This window comes from Rhinopithecus roxellana, chromosome 15 (genome assembly GCF_007565055.1).
Source record: "Rhinopithecus roxellana isolate Shanxi Qingling chromosome 15, ASM756505v1, whole genome shotgun sequence".
NCBI classification, from domain to species: domain Eukaryota; kingdom Metazoa; phylum Chordata; class Mammalia; order Primates; family Cercopithecidae; genus Rhinopithecus; species Rhinopithecus roxellana.
In genome coordinates, this window is record NC_044563.1 from 88,308,406 (window position 1) to 88,335,365 (window position 26,960).

Here is a 26,960-nt window from a genome sequence, read left to right on the forward strand (position 1 = left end):
ATTACATGCCAACAAACTGGATAACCTAGAAGAAACAGAAAAATTCTTAGAAACATAGAACCTACCAAGATAAATTCAAGAAACAGTCTAAACAGATCTATAACTAAAATGGCAATTGAATCATTAATCAAAAACTTCCCAACAATGAAAAGCCCAGGAGTATAGACTTCACTGGTGAATTTTAAACTCATTTTATAATATCAGCATTAGCCTGGCCGGACGCAGTGGCTTATGCCTGTAATCCCAGCACTCTGGGAGGCCGAGGCGGATGGATCACGAGGTCAGGAAATCCAGACCGTCCCGGCTAACACGGTGAAACCCCGTCTCTACTAAAAATACAAAAAATTAGCCGGGCATGGTGGTGGGCGCCTGTAGTCCCAGCTACTCGGGAGGCTGAGGCAGGAGAATGGCGTGAACCCGGGAGGTGGAACTTAGAGTGAGCTGAGATAGTGCCACTGCACTCCAGCCTGGGCGACAGAGCAAGACTCCGTCTCAAAAAAATAAAAATAAAAATAAAAATAAGATCAGCATTAGCCTGATACCAAAGCCAGATAAAGATACCACGAAAAAGGAAAACTACATGACAATATCTCTGATGAATATAGATGTAAAAATTCTCAACAAAATACTAGCAAACTGAATTCAACAGCACATTAAAAGGATCACAAACCATGACCAAGTAAGACTTATCTCTGGGATGCAAGGATAGTTCAAAATATGAAAGCCAATCAATGTGAGACACCATATTAACCGAATTGAAAATAAAATCACATGATTGTCTCAATAGATGCAGAAAAGCATTTGGATAAAATTCAACACTTTTTCATGATTAAAAAAAAAAAAAACTCTCAACAAACTAGGAATAGAAGAAAACAATCCCAACATAATAAAGACCATATATGAAAAGCCCATAGTTAACATCACACTCAATGGTGAAAAACTGAAAGCTTTTCTTACAAGATCTGGGACAAGAAAGACATCCCACATTCATGGATAGGAATAATTAATATTGTTAAAATGCCCACACTGCCCAAAGTAATCTACAGATTAAATGTAATCCTTACCAATATCCCAACAGCATTTTTTACAGAAAGACAGCAATCCTAAAATTCACATGCAACCACAAAAGACCACAAATTGCTAAAGCAATCTTAAGAAAGAACAAAGCCAGAAGCATCACACTTCCTGATTTGGAAATATATTACAAAGCTATAGTAATCAAGAGTATAGTACTGCCATAAAGATAAACATATAGCCTAATGGAACAGAATAGAGATCCCAGAAATAAATCCATGCATATATAGTCAACTGACCTTCAACAAAGATGCTAAGAATACACAATGGAGAAAGAACAGTCTCTCCAACAAATGGCACTGGGAAACCTGGATATCCACATGTAAAAGAATGAAATTGATCTTTATCTAACACTACACACAAAAACTCAAAATACTTAAACTTAAGAAATGAAAGTGTAGCATTCCTGGAAGAAAATATTTTGATATTGGCCTTGGCCATGATTTATTGGATATGACACCAAAAGCACAGATAATAAAGAAAAATAGACAAGCAGGATTACACCAAACTAAAAATCTTCTGCACTACAACAAAAGCAGTCAACAAAACAAAAAAGGCAATCTACAAAACGGGAAAAAAAAATTTGCAAGCCATATATCTGATAAAAGATTAACATCCAAATTATATAAGGAACTCAAACAAGTCAACAGAAAAAATAAAATAATCTGATTTTTAAATGGGCAAAGGAATTAAATAGACATTTATCAAAAGAAGACATATAAATAGACTACAATATATGAAAATGTGCTCAAGATCACTAATCATCCAGGAAATGCAAATCAAAACCACAATGAGATATCTCAACACAATGCTTAAGGTTAGAAGTGGCTTGGGTTTTTATTCAGAGGTTTGATAATGTTTTTGTGACCAGAAATATGCCGTAAGACCATAAATATGCCATACTTCACTCTTATTTAAATCAATCCACCTATTTTGGTAAAATTGGTTTTGTTACACTTCATGCACTTAAATTCAAAGTGTTCAAGAACCTATTATTGACATTAAGGACTTACTGTACTTAAAAATTTGCCAATATCTTATGTTAAATATTTGCATCACAAAAATAATAATAGTAATAATAAAGAGGCCAAGAGGAAACTTTTTGACGGGATAGATGTGTTTATAGCATACACTGCAGTGATGGTTTCACAGTTGTACCCTTATCTCCAAATTTATTAAGTTGTACACATTAAATATGTACAGCTGTTTGCATGTCAATTATACCTAAATAAGCTGGATTTTTAATGTGAAAAAAGGATAAATCTAACAAAAAGATAATAACTTTAAGCAGAAAATTGTAAAGCATTTTGAATAATATAAAAGAATATTTAAACAAATTGAAGGACATACTATGCTCATAGATTGAAAGATTCAGTATTTGTTAAATGAAGCTCCCTCTAAGCTGATCTAGGGACTCTGTAAGATCCCAATCAAGGAGGGCAGAGCAAGATGGCCGAATAGGAACAGCTCCAGTCTCCAACTCCCAACGCGAGCGACACAGAAGACCAGTGATTTCTGCATTTTCAACTGAGGTACTGGGGTCATCTCACTAGGGAGTGCCGGACAATCGGTGCTGGTCAGCTGCTGCAGCCCGACCAGTGAGAGCTGAAGCAGGGCGAGGCATCGCCTCACCTGGGAAGCGCAAGGGGGAAGGGAATCCCTTTTCCTAGCCAGGGGAACTGAGACACACAACACCTGGAAAATCGAGTAACTCCCACCCCAATACTGCGCTTTAAGCAAACGGGCACACCAGGAGAATATATCCCACACCTGGCCGGGAGGGTCCCACGCCCACGGAGCCTCCCTCATTGCTAGCACAGCAGTCTGCGATCTAACTGCAAGGCAGCAGCGAGGCTGGGGGAGGGGCGCCCGCCATCGCTGAGGATTAAGTAGTTAAACAAAGCCGCTGGGAAGCTCGAACTGGGTGGAGCTCACAGCAGCTCAAGGAAACCTGCCTGTCTCTGTAGACTCCACCTCTGGGGACAGGGCACAGCTAAACAACAACAACAACAAAAGCAGCAGAAACCTTTGCAGACGCAAACTACTCTGTATGACAGCCTTGAAGAGAGCAGTGGATCTCCCAACACGAAGGTTGAGATCTGAGAACGGACAGACTGCCTGCTCAAGTGGGTCCCTGACCCCTGAGTAGCCTAACTGGGAGACATCCCCCACTAGGGGCAGTCTGACACCCCACACGGTGGAGTACACCCCTGAGAGGAAGCTTCCAAAGTAAGAATCAGACAGGTACACTCGCTGGTCAGCAATATTCTATCTTCTGCAACCTCTGCTGCTGATACCCAGGCAAACAGGGTCTGGAATGGACCTCAAGCAATCTCCAACAGACCTACAGCTGAGGGTCCTGACTGTTAGAAGGAAAACTATCAAACAGGAAAGACACCTATACCAAAACCCCATCAGTATGTCACCATCATCAAAGACCAGAGGCAGATAAAACCACAAAGATGGGGAAAAAGCAGGGCAGAAAAGCTGGAAATTCAAAAAATAAGAGCGCATCTCCCCCTGCAAAGGAGTGCAGCCCATCGCCAGCAACGGATCAAAGTTGGTCAGAGAATGACTTGGACGAGGAGAGAAGAAGGCTTCAGTCCATCAAACGTCTCAGAGCTAAAGGAGGAATTACGTACCCAGCGCAAAGAAACTACAAATCTTGAAAAAAGAGTGGAAGAATCGACAGCTAAACTAATTAACGCAGAGAAGGTCATAAACGAAATGACAGAGATGAAAACTATGACACGAGAAATACGTGACAAATGCACAAGCTTCAGTAACCGACTCGATCAACTGGAAGAAAGAGTATCAGAGATTGAGGATCAAATGAATGAAATGAAGCGAGAAGAGAAACCAAAAGAAGAAAAAGAAATGAACAAAGCCTGCAAGAAGTATGGGATTATGTAAAAAGACCAAATCTACGTCTCAATGGGGTGCCTGAAAGTGAGGGGGAAAATGGAACCAAGTTGGAAAACACTCTTCAGGATATCACCCAGGAGAACTTCCCCAACCTAGTAGGGCAGGCCAACATTCAAATTCAGGAAATACAGAGAACACCACAAAGATACTCCTCGAGAAGAGCAACTCCAAGACACATAATTGCCAGATTCACCAAAGTTGAAATGAAGGAAAAAATCTTAAGGGCAGCCAGAGACAAAGGTCGGGTTACCCACAAAGGGAAGCCCATCACACTAACAGCAGATCTCTTGGAAGAAACTCTACAAGCCAGAAGAGAGTGGGGGCCAATATTCAACATTCTTAAAAAAAGAATTTTAAACCCAGAATTTCACATCCAGCCAAACTAAGTTACATAAGTGAAGGAGAAATAAAATCCTTTACAGATAAGTAAATGCTTAGAGATTTTGTCACCACCAGACCTGCCTTAAAAGAGACCCTGAAGGAAGCCCTAAACATGGAAAGGAACAACCAGTACCAGCCATTGCAAAAACATGCCAAAATGTAAAGACCATCGAGGCTAGGAAGAAACTGCATCAACTAACGAGCAAAATAACCAGTTAATATCATAATGGCAGGATCAAGTTCACACATAACAATATTAACCTTAAATGTAAATGGACTAAATGCTCCAATTAAAAGACACAGACTGGCAAACTGGATAAAGAGCCAAGACCCATCAGTCTGCTGTATTCAGGAGACCCATCTCACATGCAGAGACATACATAGGCTCAAAATAAAGGGATGGAGGAAGATCTACCAAGCAAATGGAGAACAAAAAAAAAGCAGGGGTTGCAATCCTAGTCTCTGATAAAACAGACTTTAAACCATCAAAGATCAAAAGAGACAAAGAAGGCCATTACATAATGGTAAAGGGATCAATTCAACAGGAAGAGCTAACTATCCTAAATATATATGCACCCAATACAGGAGCACCCAGATTCATAAAGCAAGTCCTTAGAGACTTACAAAGAGACTTAGACTCCCATACAATAATAATGGGAGACTTCAACACTCCACTGTCAACATTAGACAGATCAACGAGACAGAAAGGTAACAAGGATATCCAGGAATAAAACTCATCTCTGCATCATGCAGACCTAATAGACATCTATAGAACTCTCCACCCCAAATCAACAGAATATACATTCTTCTCAGCACATCGCACTTATTCCAAAATTGACCACATAATTGGAAGTAAAGCACTCCTCAGCAAATGTACAAGAAGAGAAATTATAACAAACTGTCTCTCAGACCACAGTGCAATCAAACTAGAACTCAGGACTAAGAAACTCAATCAAAACCGCTCAACTACATGGAAACTGAACAACCTGCTCCTGAATGACTACTGGGTACACAACGAAATGAAGGCAGAAATAAAGATGTTCTTTGAAACCAATGAGAACAAAGATACAACATACCAGAATCTCTGGGACACATTTAAAGCAGTGTGTAGAGGGAAATTTATAGCACTAAATGCCCACAAGAGAAAGCAGGAAAGATCTAAAATTGACACTCTAACATCACATTTAAAAGAACTAGCGAGGCAAGAGCAAACACATTCAAAAGCTAGCAGAAGGCAAGAAATAACGAAGATCAGAGCAGAACTGAAGGAGATAGAGACAGCAAAAACCCTCCAAAAAATCAATGAATCCAGGAGTTGGTTTTTTGAAAAGATCAACAAAATTGACAGATCGCTAGCAAGACTAATAAAGAAGAAAAGAGAGAGGAATCAAATATACGCAATAAAAAATGATAAAGGGGATATCACCACGGACCCCACAGAAATACAAACTACCATCAGAGAATACTATAAACACCTCTACGCAAATAACTAGAAAATCTAGAAGAAATGGATCATTTCCTGGACACTTACACTCTTCCAAGACTAAACCAGGAAGAAGCTGAATCCCTGAATAGACCAATAGCAGGCTCTGAAATTGAGGCAATAATTAATAGCCTACCAACCAAAACAAGTCCAGGACCAGATGGATTCACAGCTGAATTCTACCAGAGGTACAAGGAGGAGTTGGTACCATTCCTTCTGAAACTATTCCAATCTATAGAAAAAGAGGGAATCCTCCCTAACTCATTTTATGAGGCCAACATCATCCTGATACCAAAGCCTGACAGAGACACAATAAAAAAAGAGAATTTTAGACCAATAACCCTGATGAACAGTGATGCAAAAATCTTCAATAAATTACTGGCAAACCGGATTCAGCAGCACATCAAAAAGCTTATCCACCATGATCAAGTGGGCTTCATCCCTGGGATGCAAGGCTGGTTCAATATTTGCAAATCAATAAACGTAATCCAGCATATAAACAGAACCAAAGACAAGAACCACATGATTGTCTCAATAGATGCAGAAAAGGCTTTTGACAAGATTCAACAGCCCTTCATGCTAAAAACGCTCAATAAATTCGGTATTGATGGAACGTACCTCAAAATAATAAGAGCTATTTATGACAAACCCACAGCCAATATCATACTGAATGGGCAAAAATTGGAAAAATTCCCTTTGAAAACTGGCACAAGACAGGGATGCCCTCTCTCACCACTCCTATTCAACATAGTGTTGGAAGTTCTGGCTAGGGCCATCAGGCAAGAGAAAGAAATCAAGGGTATTCAGTTAGGAAAAGAAGAAGTCAAATTGTCCCTGTTTGCAGATGACATGATTGTATATTTAGAAAACCCCATTGTCTCAGCCCAAAATCTCCTTAAGCTGATAAGCAACTTCAGCAAAGTCTCAGGATACAAAATTAATGTGCAAAAATCACAAGCATTCTTATACGCCAGTAACAGACAAACAGAGAGCCAAATCATGAATGAACTTCCATTCACAATTGCTTCAAAGAGAATAAAATACCTAGCAATCCAACTTACAAGGGATGTAAAGGACCTCTTCAAGGAGAACTACAAACCACTGCTCAGTGAAATAAAAGAGGACACAAACAAATGGAAGAACATACCATGCTCATGGATAGGAAGAATCAATATTGTGAAAATGGCCATACTGCCCAAGGTAATTTATAGATTCAATGCCATCCCCATCAAGCTACCAATGAGTTTCTTCACAGAATTGGAAAAAACTGCTTTAAAGTTCATATGGAACCAAACAAGAGCCCGCATTGCCAAGACAATCCTAAGTCAAAAGGACAAAGCTGGAGGCGTCACGCTACCTGACTTCAAACTATACTACAAGGCTACAGTAACCAAAACAGCATAGTACTGGTACCAAAACAGAGATATAGACCAATGGAACAGAACAGAGTCCTCAGAAATAGTACCACACATCTACCGCCATCTGATCTTTGACAAACCTGAGAGAAACAAGAAATGGGGAAAGGATTCCCTATTTAATAAATGGTGCTGGGAAAATTGGCTAGCCATAGGTAGAAAGCTGGAACTGGTTCCTTTCCTTACTCCTTATATGAAGATTAATTCAAGATGGATTAGAGACTTAAATGTTAGACCTAATACCATAAAAACCCTAGAAGAAAACCTAGGTAATACCCTTCAGGACATAGGCATGGGCAAGGACTTCATGTCTAAAACACCAAAAGCAACGGCAACAAAAGCCAAAATTGACAAATGGGATCTAATTAAACTAAAGAGCTTCTGCACAGCAAAAGAAACTACCATCAGAGTGAACAGGCAACCTACAGAATGGGAGAAAATTTTTGCAATCTACTCATCTGACAAAGGGCTAATATCCAGAATCTACAAAGAACTCAAACAAATATACAAGAAAAAAACAAACAACCCCATCAAAAAGTGGGCAAAGGATATGAACAGACATTTCTTAAAAGAAGACATTCATACAGCCAACAGACACATGAAAAAATGCTCATCATCACTGGCCATCAGAGAAATGCAAATCAAAACCACAATGAGATACCATCTCACACCAGTTAGAATGGCAATCATTAAAAAGTCAGGAAACAACAGGTGCTGGAGAGGATGTGGAGAAATAGGAACAATTTACACTGTTGGTGGGATTGTAAACTAGTTCAACCATTATGGAAAACAGTATGGCGATTCCTCAAGGATCTAGAACTAGATGTACCATATGACCCAGCCATCCCATTACTGTGTATATACCCAAAGGATTCTAAATCATGCTGCTATAAAGACACATGCACATGTATGTTTATTGCGGCGCTATTCACAATAGCAAAGACTTGTAACCAAATGTCCATCTGTAACAGACTGGATTAAGAAAATGTGGCACATATACACAATGGAATACTATGCAGCCATAAAAAAGGATGAGTTTGTGTCCTTTGTAGGGACATGGATGCAGCTGGAAACCATCATTCTTAGCAAACTATCACAAGAACAGAAAACCAAACACCGCATGTTCTCACTCATAGGTGGGAACTGAACAATGAGATCACTTGGACTCGGGAAGGGGAACATTACACATCGGGGCCTATTCATGGGGAGGGGGGAGGGGGGAGGGATTGCATTGGGGAGTTATACATGATATAAATGATGAATTGATGGGTGCTGACGAGTTGATGGGTGCAGCACACCAACATGGCACAAGTATGCATATGTAACAAACTTGCACGTTATGCACATGTACCCTAGAACTTAAAGTATAAAAAAAAAAAAAGATCCCAATCAAAAGCCCAATAGGTGTGTATACGTATATGTGTTGAACAAGCTAATTACAAAATGTATATGGTAATGTAAACTGTCAAGGATAGCCAAAGACAATCGTAAAGAATAAAAAGTGGGAGGACTTTCTCAATCAGCCATCAGTGCTTACTTAGCTGTGTTAGCACATATAGTATTGGTTTAAGAAGAGCCAAACAGATGAAAGATACAGAACAGTGACACAGAAACAGACTCGCGGATATAGTGACTTGATTTAAAACAAAGACGACATTGCAAAGCAGTGAAAAAATTATGGCCTTTTGAATAAATGGTGGTGAGAAAAACACATATTCATATGAAAGGAAACCCGAATTCTATTCTACACCATACATTAATACTAATTTCAGGTGGATTTTAAATCTAAACCTGAAAGGCAAAACAATAAAGCTTCTAAAAGAAAACACTAGAAGATGTTTTATGACCCTGGGGTACAAAAAGATTTCTTAAATAAAATGCAAAGACGATAAAGCCTTAAGAATTGCTGTTCATCAACGATACCATTAAAAGAGTGAAAGGAAAAGCCAAAATGAGAAATGACATTTGTGACACACATGATAAAGAGCTTATATTTAGAATGTATAAAAACTTCCTACAAATTAATTTCAAAAAATAGGCAACATAATAGAAAACTGGAAGAAATAAAAAACTGCAAGGGGCACTTCACAAAAGAGGATACCCAAATCCCAATAAACATAATAAAAAGTGCTAATCTCATTAGCAATCAGGGAAAAGCATGTTAAAATCACCATAGGATACCACTACACACCCACTCACATGACTAAAGTTGTAAAGGCTAGCAAAAGCAAATGTCGGCAAAGAAGCAGAAAAAAGAGAACTCGCATGCACTATTAGTTAAGAAAGCTATTTAGGCCAGGCGTGGTGGCTCACGCCAGTAATCCCAGCACTTTGGGAGGCTGAGGCAGGAAAGTCACAAAGTCAAGAGATTGAGACCATCCTGGCCAAGGTGGTGAAACCCCATGTCTACTAAAAATACAAAAATTAGCTGGTCATGGTGTCAAGCCTGTAGTACCAGCTACCTGGGAGGCTGAAGCAGAAGAACCACATGAACCTGGGAGGTGGAGGTTGCAGTGAGCCAAGATCGCACCACTGCACTCCAACCTGGGCGACAGAGGGAGGTTCGATCTAAAAAAAAAAAAAAAGAAAGAAAGAAAGAAAGAAAGAAAGTTATTTGGTACAACTGCTTTGGAAGACTATTTAGCATTATCTATTAAAGATATGCGTATCTTATAACTCAAAAATTTCTCCTATGCTCTCAACAAAAACGTGTGCAGATGTGCTCCAAAATACATGTACTTGAATATTCAGAGCAGTATAATTTATAGCAATAAAAACCTGGAGACAACCCAAATGTCCATCAACAGCTGAATGAATAAGATGGTACATTCATTTAATGGTTTATTATTCTGCATGTTTGAAAATAACTAGTTATCAAAAATATCAAATACCTAGGTATAAATCTAATGCAAGATGTGTAAGATATCTACACTAAAAACACACATACACAAAAAGAAAATAACTAGTTATATGTGACATCATTGATGAATCTTACAAATGATACTGAGAAAAAAAAAAAAACCCAGACAAAAATACATATACTGTAGGATTGTTTATATGTTTTTTTTAAAAAAAGGTAAAACTAGAGACGCATACTTAAGTGGAAAAAAGAAAACATGATTATTGTACAAGTAAAGATAGAGATTTCCTCTTTTTTTGGCGGGGGGGTGCGGGGATTGAGTCTCACTGTCACTGCCCAGGCTGGCATACAATGGCGCGATATCGGCTCACTGCAGCCTCCGCCTCCCAGGTTCATGCAATTCTCCTGCCTCAGCCTGGGATTACAGGTGTCCGCCACGACGCCCGGCTAATTTTTTTTTCTTTGTATTTTTAGTAGGAACGGACAGGGTTTCACCACGTTGGCCAAGCTGGTCTAGAAGTCCTGACCTCAAACGATCTGCCCGCCTTTACCTCCCAAAGTGCTGGGCTTACAAGCACAAGCCATTGTGCCCAGCCAACTTTTAAAGGATAGAGGGAAAGAGCCGGGTGCGGTGGCTTAGGCCTGTAATCCCAGCACTTTGGGAGGCCCAGGTGGGCGGATCACGAGGTCAGGAGATCGAGACCATCCTGGCTAACATGGTGAAACCCCGTCTCTACCAAAAATACAAAAAATGAGTTGGGCGTGGCAGCGGGCGCCTGTAGTCCCAGCTACTCGGGAGGCTGAGGCAGGAGAATGGCATGAACCCGGGAGGCGGAGCTTGCAGTGATCCGAGATCAGGCCACTGCACTCCAGCCTGTGTGACAGAGCAAGACTCCGTCTCAAAATAATAAATAAATAAATAAACAAACAAATAAATAAAAGAGGGAAATAAAGCTATACAAACTGGCTGGACCCTGAGGCAGGGCTTCTGGAATGTTGACAAAGTTCTATTATTGATCTGAGTGATGGTTACGTGGGTGTTCACTTTGTGATAAATCACCAACCTGTACATTTTTGCTTTGTACATTTTTCTGTTTGCTGCTATGTTTCACAAGAAGTGAGGTTTTTGTTTTGATTTTGTTTTGTTTTGTTTAACAGTATCCCAAGGTATTTCCCCAGAAAGAAAAGAGGATTGGGGTGGAAGGCATAGTTCACAAGTAAGCTGCAAGTAAGTTGTTGCAAGAACTTGGAATTAAACAAAATACTGTGCTTTTCTGAGGGTTTATTTATACAAAACAATACATAGTAAACAGATGGTGGCTCTTAGACCAGAGCAAGATACCAGAAAAGTTATTATGTCTAAGAAGTTTCCATAGACATGAGGCATAGAGAAGAAACAGTAAAATCACAGAAGCAACCACAATAGCAATGACTATACAAGTATTTTCCAGAAGAAAGAGCCCACTTACCAAGAGACTTCCACTACTACATTTCCTCCGGTAAGGTGATCCCTACGGTGCTATCATAGAAATAGATGCAAAAGGCTACTATAGGTGACCTAATTAAATATTCAAATTATATAAATTATCCCCATTCTTATTTCATATTCCACACACAACCTTCTGGTTGTAATGTGTTTTTTCATGACGTTTACCTACAGGGAGAGAATCTACTAGTCAGGTTTGTAAGTATAATGTGCATTGGATAGTGTTATATGTGGGTTTCTCACGAGCTTTGTCAGTATTGAGAAAGAAAAGTGGCTCAGAGCAGTCTGAGGAATGCGAGGTATGCAAAATGTATCAGGCCCAGAGAGTCATGAGCATGAGACTTCCCTCAGGTTCCCTGTACCCATGCCTGGAAGTAATTGTTTAAAGGCATTTTGTTTTTTCTATCCTTTCCTATAGTTTCCAGACTAGCTGATAAAGTATCTAAAAAGCTACCCTAAGTTGTACAATTATCCTTCACCCATTATCCTCATATTCCTGGAATTTGTGATACAAAAAACAATGTATAGCCAAACAACAACTTATGTTATTTTAATGAACCAATGTAAATGATTGCTAAACAATTTAGGAACTGCCCCCTAACTTACTGTTTTCCCACTGGTAACTGCTGCTAATCCAAGTATATATTCAGGGCAACTTGAATCTATAGCTCCTGGGCTTCAGTTTTCAACCATGGCCTAAATAAACTCTCCATTTGTATTAATTTTGCCTCAGCTTCTTCCCTAGGTCAATGATATCTATCAGTAATCTTGAACCCAAATATTCTGGGATAAAGACAAGATAATATTTATATGCCTTTAAGACTAAAGACCAAAACCTGGAACATTAGTCAATTCACGACAGTTATGAAAAAGACCTCTTGGCCTTCTGTGGCCATATCACTTTGTATCACGTGCACATGTTTTTCAACTCAAAGCTTTTATGGTGAGTTCTGTGGTATGGCTGGAGAATACAGTGCCAGTAGGTGAGTCCAAAAAGGCACATGGAAGACAAACTGAAATGTCTGCATACGAGCCTATTTTAGTTTATTTAAGGAAATAATATGTGCCAGGTAGTGTACTGAGCACTTGCTATAAATTATATCATTTAATCTTTACAGTATCACTGTGTGAGTATTATTAGTGTTATCATTATCCCCGTTTTTTATAATAGTATCATTATCTATTTTTCAGATGAGGAAACTAAGTCAGTATGTCTATATGGCTTGCCCAAGGTCACATAGGTAGTAAACAACGAAACTAGAGTTTGAATCCCAACAGTCTGATTCCCTCTTGTTCTTAACCATTAAACTGTTTTCTCTGCTATACTGTAAAACTATTTAGTATAAGAGGCCATTTATTCAATAATATTTACAGTGTAGAGAGAAAGATTCTAGGAACATGGCAGCCTGAAAACATAATTGCTGATGCTTCTCCTAACTCCAAACAAACTAACTCTTTTAGTTCCTGGGCCAGTAGGCAGGTAGGGCCTAGAGAGTGTGAGTAGAACCTCTGCTTTTATGGGGTCACAGAGAAAGCTAGTGTAAGACTTTTTCTCTGCTAACTCAAAGGATATATTGAGGTATAGTGGCAAAGAGCCATAGGACAAGAATCAGAATTCAAGGTTCCTAGGAAAAGCCTGATCTTGAGAGATTTATGGGCCCCTGTAATAGACATAATAATGCCTCCCTCCCCCCAAGTTATCCAAAAAGCTCATCCTCTGAACCTGGGAATATGTTTCCTTACATGACAAAAAGCTGTTGTTGATGTGATTATCTAGTGGGCCCTAAGTAATCACAAGGATCCCTATAAGAAGGGGAAAAAAAAGGGCAAAGGCAAGAGTAGGAGATGTTATAATAGGAGTGTCAGAGTGATGCAGTGTGAGAAAGACTCATTAAAGATGAAAAAAGGGACCATAAGCCATGAAACGCAGGTGGCTTCTAGAAGCTGAGAAAGGCAAGGCAATGGATTTTCTTCTAAAGCCCCAAGAAGGAACACAGCCATGCTGACACCTTCATTTTGGCCCAGTGAAACTGATTCCAGACTTCTGACCTCCAAAAAAATAAGATAATACATTCATATTGTTTTAAGCCACTAAGTTTGTGGTAATTAGTTATATGAGCAAGAGAAAACTAGTATATTCCCCCAAAAAACAGACAGAGCTGGATGTTTTTAAATGAACATGCTGGTCTTCCTGGCTCAGATGAGCTGGTGCGAGAGGGGGTGGAAAAGGTGTGTGAAGTCCTGCCTGCTCCTTAGGATGGAAGAGAGGCTTTGCATCTATAAAGATGAGAATGTGGAGAGAGCATCACACAGTATCCTGACATAGAATAAGAATGTGTCGTATCGGTGCAAAATAAGGAATAAAAACCTAGTAATAGTCTGAGGCAAAAATTACCACACTGGTTTTTTTTTTTTTTACACTTAGGTATTAAGGAAGGAGGTATTAAGTATTAAGGTCAGACATGGGGAGACAGCAGACAAAAGAGCATTTAAAGGTCTCTGGTGGGGAATCAGGAAGTAAAAGCACTCTAAAGTAAAAGGAAATTTACTGGTAAAGGAAGAAGAGAGGGTCCTGGTGGGGGAAATAGTTGAAATTTTATTTTCTTGTACCAGTGGAGAAATGTGTATTTATTACACATGTTGGAAAAATAGAGGGAAAAATCTACCACCACCAACCACCAAGAATAAAAAAAGAAAAACTTAATTATTTGGAAATTTAGAAACACTTTAAAAGTGCTGTGATAAAAAGAATATAAAAACTGAAATTACAAACAGAAGACAAGGAAGAGGAAAATGTTTCATAGCAAACTTAATAGGACGCCATGAAAGCCAAACTTAAAGGAAACCTTATAGCTTCAAGCTTCAAAAGCATTTCTTTTTTATTTATTCTTTTTTTTTTAGACAGAGTCTTGCTCTGTTGCCCAGGCTGGAGGGCAGTGGTGCGATCTCGGCTCACTGCAACCTCTGCCTCCCAGGTTCAAGTGATCCTCGTGCCTCAGCCTCTCTGAGTTGCTGGGACCACAGGCGCCCACCACCAAGCCCAGCTAATTTTTCTACTTTTAATAGAGATGGGGTTTTGCCATGTTGGCCAGGCTGGTCTCGAGCTCCCGACCTCAGATGATCTGCCTGCCTCAGCCTCCCAAAGTGTTAAGATCACAGGCGCGAGCCACCACACCTAGCCTCAAAAACATTTTTTATAAGGCAAGAAAGATGAAAAAGAAAATTAGTGCTCACCTTTAGCAACTAGGAAAGGAAAAATTAAAGACACAGAAAGTAGGAAGAAAAAATGAACAAAGATAAAGCTTCAATTAATAAAACTTAAATATCTCAAATTATAAAATGAAGAAATCTAAAAACTGATCTTTGAAATGATTAATAAAATAAATACCCACCCCCAACTTTGCTTGAAGGAAACTTAGAGAAAAATATATAAATGATTAGGAGTATAAAAAAATCATAAGTACAGGTAAGAAAGACACTAAGGCAATTACAAGACAATAGTACCTGCAATTTTGTGTGCTATATACAAATGCTGCATAACAAACTACCCCAAAACTTAGTGGTTTAAAACAATTATTTTATTATGCTCACAGATGCTTTAGGTCAAGAATTCAGGAAGGGCTCAGCTAGGCTGGGTCTGTCATGTGATTACGTTGAGATGACAGCTGGGTTGGAGCTTTGTGAAAGTTCAAATTAGACTGTTTATCCAAGATGCCAACTGGCTGTCAACAGATGCTGGCGGATGGCAGGAGCTGAGCTGGAAGTTTAGCTTGGCCTATCAATGAGGATCCTTACATATGGGCTCTCCAGCATGGAAGACCCAGACTTCCTACATGGCAGTTGAGTTCCCCAGAGTGAGCCTCCCAGAGAACTGGGAAAAAGCTGCATAGCCTTTTCTGAACCAGCCTTGGAAGTCAGCATCACTTCTGCCATCCTCCAGTGGTTGAAGCAGTCATAATCCTCCTGCCTAGACCCAAGGAAAGTAGGCATAAACTCACATCTTGATAGGAATGTCAAAAATTTTGCAGAAATGTTTAAAACCACTACAGCAACAAATATGAAGGCTAGAGGACATAATTTTCTAGCAAAATGTAAATTCCCAATCATGACCCAAGAAGCAGAAAACTTGGATAGATCAAATGCCATAGAAGAGATAAGAAAAGTGATTAAAGATCAGCCATTAAAGAAATGCATCAGGTAGTTTCCCAGCTGGGGTCTATGAAACTTTTAAAGAAGAGAAGTGTAATATTATTTAAACCAAGGACTTTCCAATTTTAGTGAGCCTCAGAATCACCTCCAGCTAATAAACACACATTCCTGGGTGTCATCCCAGACTGATTCTGTAAGTTTGGAGTACAGAACAGGGATCTACATTTGTAACATGCACACATGTGATGCTACCACCACTTATTCACACAATTTACTTTGAGTAGCACTGATTTAAACCAGGAGTTAGCAGCAAACTATGGCCCAGTGGCCAAATCTGGCCTGTCACTTGCTTTTATAAATAAAGTTTTATTGGAATACAGCCATGTTTATTCATTCACTTACTGTCTATCTCTGCTTTTGCACTACAATGGCAGGGTTGAGTAGGTATGACAGAGACCATATGGCCCACAAAACCTAAAATACTTGCCATCTGGCCCTTTGCCCAAAAAGTTTACCACGCCCTGCCTAAACCACTACCTTATTCTACCTCATTTATACCTCATTATATTTTCCCTTTTCCAAACTTAAGCAGGCTTTTTGGATATTCTGCTGACATATTCACTCCATTGGTTAAGGTGCAAAACTAATATGACAAATAGTTTTCATGGCACAGGCTATCTGCACTGCACAACAACTAAATCACTATGTTGAAGAGGATGTGAGACTGCCCAAGCTCAGCAGGAAACAACATTGCAATTGATTAGAGATGTCTCCTACACATTGAAAGGGTAACTTGCAGCATGCATGCTGTGTATTTGCTAACCCTGACTATAAAATATATAAGGTTTAAGATTATTTTCAGAATCTGTTGGATAACTGCAACAAAATATGAATGTAAGGCACCCATTTTTTAACTGCACCATTAACAATATATCAGATTTTGCTCCAAAGGCTATGGAAGTTATTGTAATATGCAAATATTTCACACTCATAAAAAAGTCAAAAAATAAACCCATTTTGTGATTTTTATCAGAGTATAATACAGACCAATTCTCTCATGTTTGTACACAAGATTTCTGAGATTGATGTCTGCTCTTGAAAGAATACTAATAATGTTTCAAATGCTATAAACCAACATTTTATCAGTTGAAAATGTCCTTACTGTCAAAACATCTTTCAAAGATGCTAACTCTAAACTTTGAGGTAATTTTTGCACATTAACACCCTTTTCCCATAATGTTAGTTCCAAAATAGTGGCCCAGAATATATCAACAGCAGAAATTATATTTCAAGATTTGCGTATTTACATTATTACTTAAAAGAAAAAAAAGTCTGTTGTTCTAGGCAAAAGAAATATGGCACAAGAAAATATGTGTACATGTTTGTTACCTTAGGCAAAAGAAAAACTGCAGGTGAAAATTTCCAGTGTGGGTAAGCAACAATTAAATACCAAAACCCAGTAAAGCCAGAAGTGAGCAGCAGAGCTGCCACAGAGAGCACTGAAGGTGGCACCAGAGAACTAACCCCAGAGGAAGGTCCTAGAAGAAAGAGGTGAAGATCAGCCAGGCATGCCCAGACATGGAGTTTTTCTCACCACTGTAGTCCCACATGAACAAAGCCTGGCACACAGAAAAAACACCATTAATATTTAAGAAAGGAAAGATAGAAAGCATGAAAAGTAAAAGGGAGGGAAGGCAGAAGTTCACAACAAAAAGCCAGAGTCTTCCAAAACATTCCTACAGAGTTGTGGCTCCATTCTAATTACCAGATGGTAGTGTACAGAGCAATTAGGAAAGATGACTGGTAGTAAATAAAACTTTTCCACCAAAAATGAAGATAACTGAGGAATCAGCCTCCAGTTGCTAAAGGACTGACGTGCCAAGAACTGGAGCAGTTCTGCAAAGGACACAATGGCTCCTAGCATATCAGAAGCAAGTGTTTGTCTCTCCCAGTTCTACGTGCACTGAACCCAAATATAAAGACAACTAAACATCCAGGAAAAATAAAGACCCCCAAGAATTCTAACCTTGATATGTAAGATAAAGTTTTATTTATTACATGGTTTTGTTTGTGGTTTTATTTATTACATGGGTTCTCTGGTAAGCCGGTATTAATAATACATAGCAAAAGAAAAGAGGGGCAGAATATCTGCTGTACACTTGATAATATTTGTCCAGGCATGCTGGGTGAAATGCATCAACAAAGCAAGGTAATTCCAAATTTTATCTAGCATGGAAGCATTCAGAACTAGAGAGTACATGTTTATGCCCCCAAACTGTATACTACATGTATATAATGTGTATAGTAATCAAGTCAGGGTATTTAAGGTGTCCATCACCTGAGTACAATACATTTTTGTTAACTATTAATTACCTTACTCTGCTATCAAACACTGAATTTATTTCTTCTATCTAACTGTATGTTTGTACCCTTTAATTCAGTTCTCTTCATCCTCCCTCCTCCCAACATTCACCCTTCCCAGTCTCTGTTCGCTACCTTTCACTGTATACCTCCATGTGATCAAATTTTTAGACCCCACATGTAAGTGAGAACATGCGATGTCTGCTTTTTGTGCCTGACTTATTTCACTTAAGATAATGACTTCCAGTTATATCCATATTGCTGTAAAATAATATGACTTTATTCTTTTTTATGGCTGGAGTATTCCATTCCAGTATTCCAGTATGTATATATGTGTGTGTATATATATATATAGTGGCACTATCTCCGATCACTGCAAACTCCGCCTCCCGGGTTCATGCCATTCTCCTGCCTCAGCCTCCCGAGTAGCTGGGATTACAGGCACTCGCCACCATGCCCGGATAATTTTTGTACTTTTAGTAGAGATGGGGTTTCGCCATGTTGGCCAGGCTGGTCTGGAACTCCTGACCTCAGGTGATCACCCACCTCAGCCTCCCAAAGTGCTAGGATTACAGGCATGAGCACCACACCTGGCAGGGTCTTGCTATGTTGCCTAGGCTGGTCTGAAACCCCTGGCCTCAAGTGATCCTCCCACCTCAGCCTCCCAAAGTACTGGGATTACAGGCATGAGCCACCAAGCCTGGACCCGCTTTTTAAAATTTTGTTTCAAGTGTGTCCATAATTGCTCACTGAAGCATTTTTTACCATGGCTGCTTTAAAATTCTTGTCATATAATTCCAACATTTGCGTCATGTCAATATTGGTGTCTGTTACTGACTTTTCTCAATCAAGTTGAGATTTTCCTGGTTTTTGGTATGATGAGTGATTTTCTGCAGTATCCTAAACATTATTGCTTAGAATAATGTGAGATTAAAATGGACACGTGCCAAGCACAGTGGCTCACGCCTGGAATCCCAGCAGTGGGCCGAGATCATGCCACTGCACTCCAGCCTGAAGAACAGAGTGAGACTCTGTCTCAAAAGAAAAAATAATTTTAAAAAAATAAATAAATAAAATGGATATGTAACTAATGAATCAGAAGCTTCTTGAGTAAAAACAAATTTAGGGGCCGCGCATGGTGGCTCATGCCTGTAATCCTAGCACTTTGGGAGGCTGAGGCAGGAGGACTGCTTGAGCTGAGGCATTCAAGGACAGACTGGTCAACATGGCAAAACCTCATCTCTACCAAAAACACAAGAAGTTAGTTAGGCATGGTGGTGTGCACCTGTAGTCCAAGCTACTCAGGAAGCTGAGCTAGGAGGATGGTTTGAACCATGGGAGGCAGAGGTTGCAGTGAGCCAAGAATGTGCTATTGCACTCCAGCCTTAGTGGCAGAGCCAGACAGTATCCAAAAAAAAAAGAGTAACGGCCGGGCGTGGTGGCTCAAGCCTGTAATCCCAGCACTTTGGGAGGCCGAGACAGGCGGATCACGAGGTCAGGAGATCGAGACCATACTGGCTAACACAGTGAAACCCCATCTCCACAAAAAATACAAAAAAAACTAGCTGGGCGAGGTGGCAGGCGCCTGTAGTCCCAGCTACTCGGGAGGCTGAGGCAGGAGAATGGCATGAACCCGGGAGGCGGAGCTTGCAGTGAGCCGAAATGGCGCCACTGTACTCCAGCCTGGGCGACAGAGCGAGACTCTGTCTCAAAAAAAAAAAAAAACAAAGAGTAACAATAACAAAAGCTAATATTTAAATAGCATGATGTGTCAGGCACTATAATGAGTATTTTACACATATTAACTCATTTAATACAACAACCCTATGAAGTAAGCACTATAATTATCTAAATTTTACAAATGAGGAAACTGAGGTTAAGTAATTTGCCTGCAGTCACACAACTAGTAAATGGTAAAGCTAGAATATAAATCCAAAGCATCTGCCTCCAAAGTCCATGCTGTTGAAATCACTATGCCATCATGCCCCCAGTAATGCATTACTATAGCTTGATTTGTGTAAACATGTCATTGTTTTCCTATACAGGGAAATGTTAGGGTGAATCTTGTCATTCTAGTCATCATAGGTATTATAAAAGATTACTTTGTTGCCACCAATTAAAGAAAAAAGCCAGTAGCAGGCATATTTTTAGAAAAACAAAAGGCTCAAGAAGATAGGCAATTTTACGGGAATTTGGCAGAGTGACCTAACCTAACAAGATGTGCTCTTTCCTACACGAGTGTCTAGTGCTCAACGAACACTTGTTGAATCAATGAACACACACACATATGCATGTCTCTAAAGAATGAAAGATAAACAGGATGTCAGCTACTTTTTAAAAATGTCAAAAAGGGAAAGAATATGGAGTTATGATCTCCTAACAGGAGGACTTCCTAAAAGTCAAGGGTCTGGAACTCGCTTGACTCAGATGATAATTACAGGCCAATGAACCACTGCTATCTGGCCAATTAACCTTTCTGACAACAGAAGGATGTCTAATAACTAAGAGAAATGTTTTCAAATATTACTGATAATATAAATTGAGTTTTAAAAATTTAAGATTTGTCCAGAATCTCTTCTTCCCTTGATACGTAACCTATCCAAGAAATATCAGCTCTAGCCAGAAGGATTTTACTATTATACAACCTGTAAAGTTTACAGAAAAGGTATTCTCAGGGAGAAAAAAAACAATAATGACTTTCTGAAAAAATAAAATTGTAGATAACTTTGTTAAAAAAGAAATGTAAAACCAAGTAAAAATTAAGATTCTCACCTAGCCCATTATCACAGAGACTTACACTGCTATCAAGCCCATTCCTCTAGGGGCTTAAAGGCAATCTCTGACACTGTGTTGCATCTCAAAATGTTCCCTCAGTGAGGTGATGAATCTCTCTTGCCCTGGTCTGATAAGGCCATGAGTGATCATTTAAGAATCAGTGTATCAGTGAATAAGGTAAGGGAGAAAGCCAGATGGCCAACATAAGATGAAATACTTGACCTGGAGACACCACCAAAGTCTCAGCAAAAACAGGCTATGTCCTACAAACAGGTAGGAAGCTTTTCACTTTTAGTCTGAAACAATGGAGCACCCCCAAAACATCAATATCAATAAATAATAGTAAACGACCCAATAGTTTTGGACTGCAACAGGATAGCAAAAGATTTGGAGAATCTACCTGAAATTGCTTCTTCATCATAAAGAATGCCCGCCCCTTAGCAACGGATGCAATAATTACTTGACATTAAGATAGCCATATGATTTATTTGGCATTTAACTATCATGAATATACATAAAGGAACTCTGTGAGGCTACATTATGCCCTTAATAGCTAACTCATAACTTAACTGTAGTACACAAATAGGAGCTAATATAAATGCTAAGCTTCTATAGACAAATAAATAATATTTGATGTACCATCCTTCAGTGAGCCACAAACTGAAAGAAAGATTATATGATCAATTCAGGCCTGAAATCCTTAGCGCACTGTTGGTGGGAATGTAGATTGGTACAGCCATGATGGAAACCAGTACGGAGGTTCCTGAAAAAATTAAGCACAGAACTATCATACAACCCAGCAATCCCTCTTCTGGGTGTATACTCAAAAGGGAAGACCTTTGGTTCACCTCATAAATATATATGCACTCTCATGCTGATTACCGCATTATTCACAATAGCCAAGACACGAAAACAACGTAAAGGTCTGTCAGCGAAGGACTGGATAAAGAAACTGTTGGCCAGGTGTGGTAGCTCATGCCTGGAATCCCAGTGGTTTGAGAAGCCAAGGTGGGAGGATCGTTTAAGTCTAGAAGTTTGAGACCAGGCAAACAACATAGTGATACCCAGTCTCTACAAAAAAAAAAAAAATTGTAATTATCCAGGCGTGATGGAGTGTACCTGTAGTTCTAAGGAGGCTGAAGTGGGAGGATCGCCTAAGTCCAGGAGTTTGAATGAGCTCTGATCACACTACTGCACTCTAGCCTGGGTGACAGAGCAAGACTCAGTCTTTAAAAAAAAGACAAATTTTTAAAAAGAAACAGTGGTGTGTATACATGCAAGCATATACACACAGGAATATTATTCAACCTTAAAAGGCAAGGAGATCCTGCCATTTGCTACAACACAAACCTAGCGGATATTAGGCTAAGTGAAAAAAGCCAGACACAGAAAGAAAAATATCACAGGCTCTCACTTATACATGGAATATTTAAAAAGAAAAGAGCTCAAATACCAGAGCACAAAACAGCAGCTACCATGGATAGGCAGGGGGTGGGAGAGGAAACGAAGAGATGTAGATCAAAGGATACAAAATACCAGATATGTAGGGTGAACAAGTTAGAGATAATATACAACACGATGACTAAAGTTAATCAAATTGTATTGTATTAGAGATTTCAGGCCGGGCGCGGTGGCTCAAGCCTGTAATCCCAGCACTTTGGGAGGCCGAGGCGGGTGGATCACGAGATCAGGAGATCGAGACCCTCCTGGCTAACATGGTGAAACCCCGTCTCTACTAAAAATACAAAAAAAAAAAAAAAAAAAAACTAGCCGGGCGAGGTGGCGGGCGCCTGTAGTCCCAGCTACTAGCAGGCTGAGGCGGGAGAATGGCGGGAACCCGGGAGGCGGAGCTTGCAGTGAGCCGAGATCGCGCCACTGCACTCCAGCCTGGGCGACACAGCGAGACTCGTCTCAAAAAAAAAAAAAAAAAAAAAGAGATTTCAGTTAAATAACTAAATTTTAGTTGCGCTTGTCATGAAAAAGTAATTATGTGAGATGAGATATGTGAATCAGCTTCACTATACTACCCATTTATATATATCTCATAACATTGTTGTAAACCTCAAATATACATAATACATTTTTTTTAATTTAGGTTTGAAACAACATTTTACAATGCAAAATAGATGAAACAATTAAGGACCTGTAAAGAATTCAGTTCAGATATTATGCCTTTTAAAATATGAATTGAATTAAATTATATCATTACTTGAGAAATGTGTACATTTCAATGAACATATTATTTTAAAACTGACCTAATTTACTAATAAAAGAACAAGAGGCTTTTCATCTCTCCTTTTCCATAGAGGTTTTTTAAAAAATAGTTCTCAGTTTCGTGACTCAGTACTCTAATACAGTTTTACAATTTTACATTTCCTGCTTTATCTGTTGAAGCAAGATAACTCAGTAGCTATTGTCCAGGTGGATTTTCATTTCACCCAGACCACGGTTTTATACAAAGTAAATTTTCTAACTTCAGAGAACTTAACAACCACTCCTAATCAGAAACTCTTTAGGAAACACCAAGAAAAATAGCCAATGAAAGAAATTCTGTTTAAGTACAGTATGAACAACTCCCTACTAAATAGCTTTTCCCCCAACTCCAGTGCATAAAGTATGCTCCATACATATCTTTATATCACTATATATTTTGAAATTTAAAAAATATAAAACTATACAGTCCTAAATTCATTGCTATTTTACTTTTCATTTGTTCAAATGTTTTACAACTTATGTCTGTGGTACTACAAGCCCCTCCAAAAGACTTAAATTGTATTAAAATACTACTTTCAATTTAAAGAGCAAAATATCTGAGAAATTAAGGTCACAATGTTAGAGAATCTAATGGAGTATGGATTTCTGCTTGAAGTACTTCAACCAGAAACCTCAGCAATCTTAAATCTGTCTCTCCTGGATATAATAAGTTTTAAAGCTTTGAATGAATTTTCAGACTATGTTTCACATCTCTCATAACTTCAGAAGAAGATGCAGCAGAGAAGCAAAGAGAACAGTCTCTATAATAATGGAATTTTTATGCAGTACCAATAAGTTACAGAGCCTTTAAAACAAAAGATGAATAGGATCATTTTTAAAGGAGGAAAAATAAGCATTAGAAGGTTTCTTTGTAAGAATTTGCTCACAGGTACAAAGTACTTTTCAAAAGATCAAGAAATAGTAGGTTTTTTGATTCAGGATGTCATAAATGTTACAGAATCACGATTAAATCAACTATTAGTTTTAAAATATAAGGGTTTTATTTCAATATTTCTATGATAAATGTGGCTAGTTCCATATGTCATCATGAAACCTAACTCAATTTTCAGATAGGGCACTGCCCAGGAAGTACTGCCAGAGAAAAATCACATGGAACATGTACAAATCTGAAATAGGGAAACAACACAAAATACATTTCAAAAATATTGCTTTTAAAATGTTTGTCATCTAAAACAGTGGTTCTCAACGGAAGAGATTTTGCCTCCCAGGGGATGGCTGACAATGTCTGGGGACATTTTTAGTTGTCACAACTAGGCGAGTGCTACTGGTATCTAGAGGATAAGAAACCAAGGATGCTGCAAAACATCTAAAATGCATACGGCTGCACCACAAGAATTACCCACTCCAAAATGTCAATAGGGCCAACACTGAGAAATACTGACCTTTTTAAAATAATAGCAAGTACATGATCAAATATGCTTGAATGATGCAAAAATACTTGCCAAATGAATTAATGAATTTTAATAAATGAAAAGATTTAGTTTTCACTTTTTTTTTTTTAAGTGTCACCCAGGCTGGAGTACAGTGGTACAACCTTGGCTCACTGCAACTTCTGCCTCCCCAGGCTCAAGCGATCCTCCCACCTTAGTCTCCTGAGTAGCTGGGACTACAAGTACACACCACCACACCTGGCTAATTTTTGTATTTTTTGTAGAAATGGGGTTTCTCCACGTTGCCCAGGCTGGTCTTGAACTCCTGGATTCAAGCAATCCACACGCCTGAGCCTCCCAAAGTGCTAGGACTACAGACATGAGCCACTGCGCCCGGCCTGGTTTTCACTCTTTATAGCTTCTTACTACTCCATCAATGTGATGCCGCCCAATGCAGACTCTGTTTTGTTCTCAAAATATTTATCTAGTCATTCATTAGATTCCCCTAGGGTGGCAAATCTGACTAAAGAGATGAAAAATCACTCGTCCATTAAGGATCTTGCCCTATGATATGGTTTTCCAAGGAATCTAAAAGAGGGACACATATTCACCATTTAATTGTCACTCAAATATTTCAAATTTCTTCAGTGATTAAGAGTTCAAAAATATATTTTTAACTATGGGAATTAAAACACTATTATTTTATTTGGCCACATTTGTTCATAAACCAAGTTATTTCAAATTTACAAGTCAAGATCAAACAAGTAAAATTTAAATACTCTTTAGAAAATACTCATTGTGATTCTGTAATTTGCAACAACATGGATGGAACTGGAGATTATGATGTTAAGTGAAATAAACCAGGCACAGAAAGACAAATATCACATGTTCTCATTTATCTTTGGTATCTAAAAATCAAAACAATTGAACTCATGGGCATAGAAAGTAGAAGCATGGCTACCAGAGGGTGGGAAGGGTTGTGGGTGGTAGGGGGAAGATGGGAATAGTTAATGGGTACATAAAAAAATGGAAAGGATGAATAAGACCTACTATTTGATAGCACAACAGGGTGACTATAGTCAATAATAACTTAATTGTATATTTTAAAATAACTAAAAGAGTAACTAGATTATCTGTAATACAAAGGATAAATACTTGAGGGGATGGATACCCCATTCTCCATGAGGTATTACACATTGCATGCATGTATCAAAATATCTCATGTACCCCATAAATATATACACTATGTACCCACAAACATTAAAAATATAAAAGAAAACACTCGTGCGAAAAATGCAACTAGAAAAGGTTAAAATGCCCATGTGATTTTTTTAAATAGTAATTCACAATTGCCAGTTCAAAATAATACTAAACGATTTTTTTTCTTTTTTTTTTTTTGTTATACTTTAAGTTCTGGATACTGTGCAGAATGTGCAGGTTTGTTACATAGGTATACATGTGCCATGGTGGTTTGCTGCACCCATCAACCTGTCAATTACATTAGGTATTTCTCCTAATGTTTTCCTTCCCACAGCCCCCCACCCCCCAAAAGGCCCTGGTGTGTGATGCTCCCCTCTCTGTGTCCATGTGTTCTCATTGTTCAACTCCCACTTACAAGACTCTGGCATTCCCAATTTAATCTAATATGAAAACGATCCCAAAGGGAAATTATATATATTTTTATATATATGCATGTATATAAATACATATAAATATACATATATATAATATACATATACATATATGTACATGGATCCTTCATGTAGTTACAGATTGATTTGATTAACAAATACTTAGAAGAATGATTGTTTCTCAAAAGAAAATTATGAGTACATTTTATTTTTTCTTTATAGCTTTTCAAATTTTTCAATTGTTTTACTATCTACTTAATAATTTTGTAAGAGAAGTCAACTATATATTCAAAGAAATAGAGCCTCTGATAATTGACATATACTCATTGTTTTCTGTAGAACCATATATTATTCCAGGGTTAAAATTTAAGGACAATAGTTAATCATAAACATATGGAATTCCCAAACTACTTCCCTTTAAAGAACCTACCACTTATGCATAGGGAAAAACAATATAACTAAAAGAGACTTATTTTTAAATGCTTCTAGCCAAAATAATAATGTTAGATAAATTACAAATACTAAATCAATTATAAATGTTTATACATTATTCTGCTACTGTACTTTGTTTTAGTTGTCCTTAGAGACAAATGTTTCTATGAGAAATAGATCACTCCCTCTTATATTTAAATATTTCCCTGAGATAATGTTATTCCAATAAGAAATTTTCTAAAAACTGCATCAGCTAAAACCATGACATGGTCCTACTTACAGTCATAGATTGAAGAGCAATCCAAAAGCTTTTCAAATGTTTATTCAGAGAGAAGTGAAGGGGA

At 38.5% G+C, this 26,960-nt stretch overlaps 1 protein-coding gene across 11 annotated transcripts in view; it reads right to left on the reverse strand.

Annotated features, from left to right (window-relative positions):
- STK33 (serine/threonine kinase 33) overlaps positions 1–26,960 on the reverse strand; it is a 229,368-nt gene that overhangs the window by 145,534 nt on the left and 56,874 nt on the right. The window contains exon 2 of one of the 11 annotated variants that reach the window (XM_030919013.1): positions 17,163–17,311. The exons of the other annotated variants lie outside the window; for them this stretch is intronic. The gene's annotated coding sequence lies outside the window, so the exon portion shown is untranslated. The remainder of the gene's footprint in view (positions 1–17,162; positions 17,312–26,960) is intronic. 11 annotated transcript variants of the gene reach the window in all.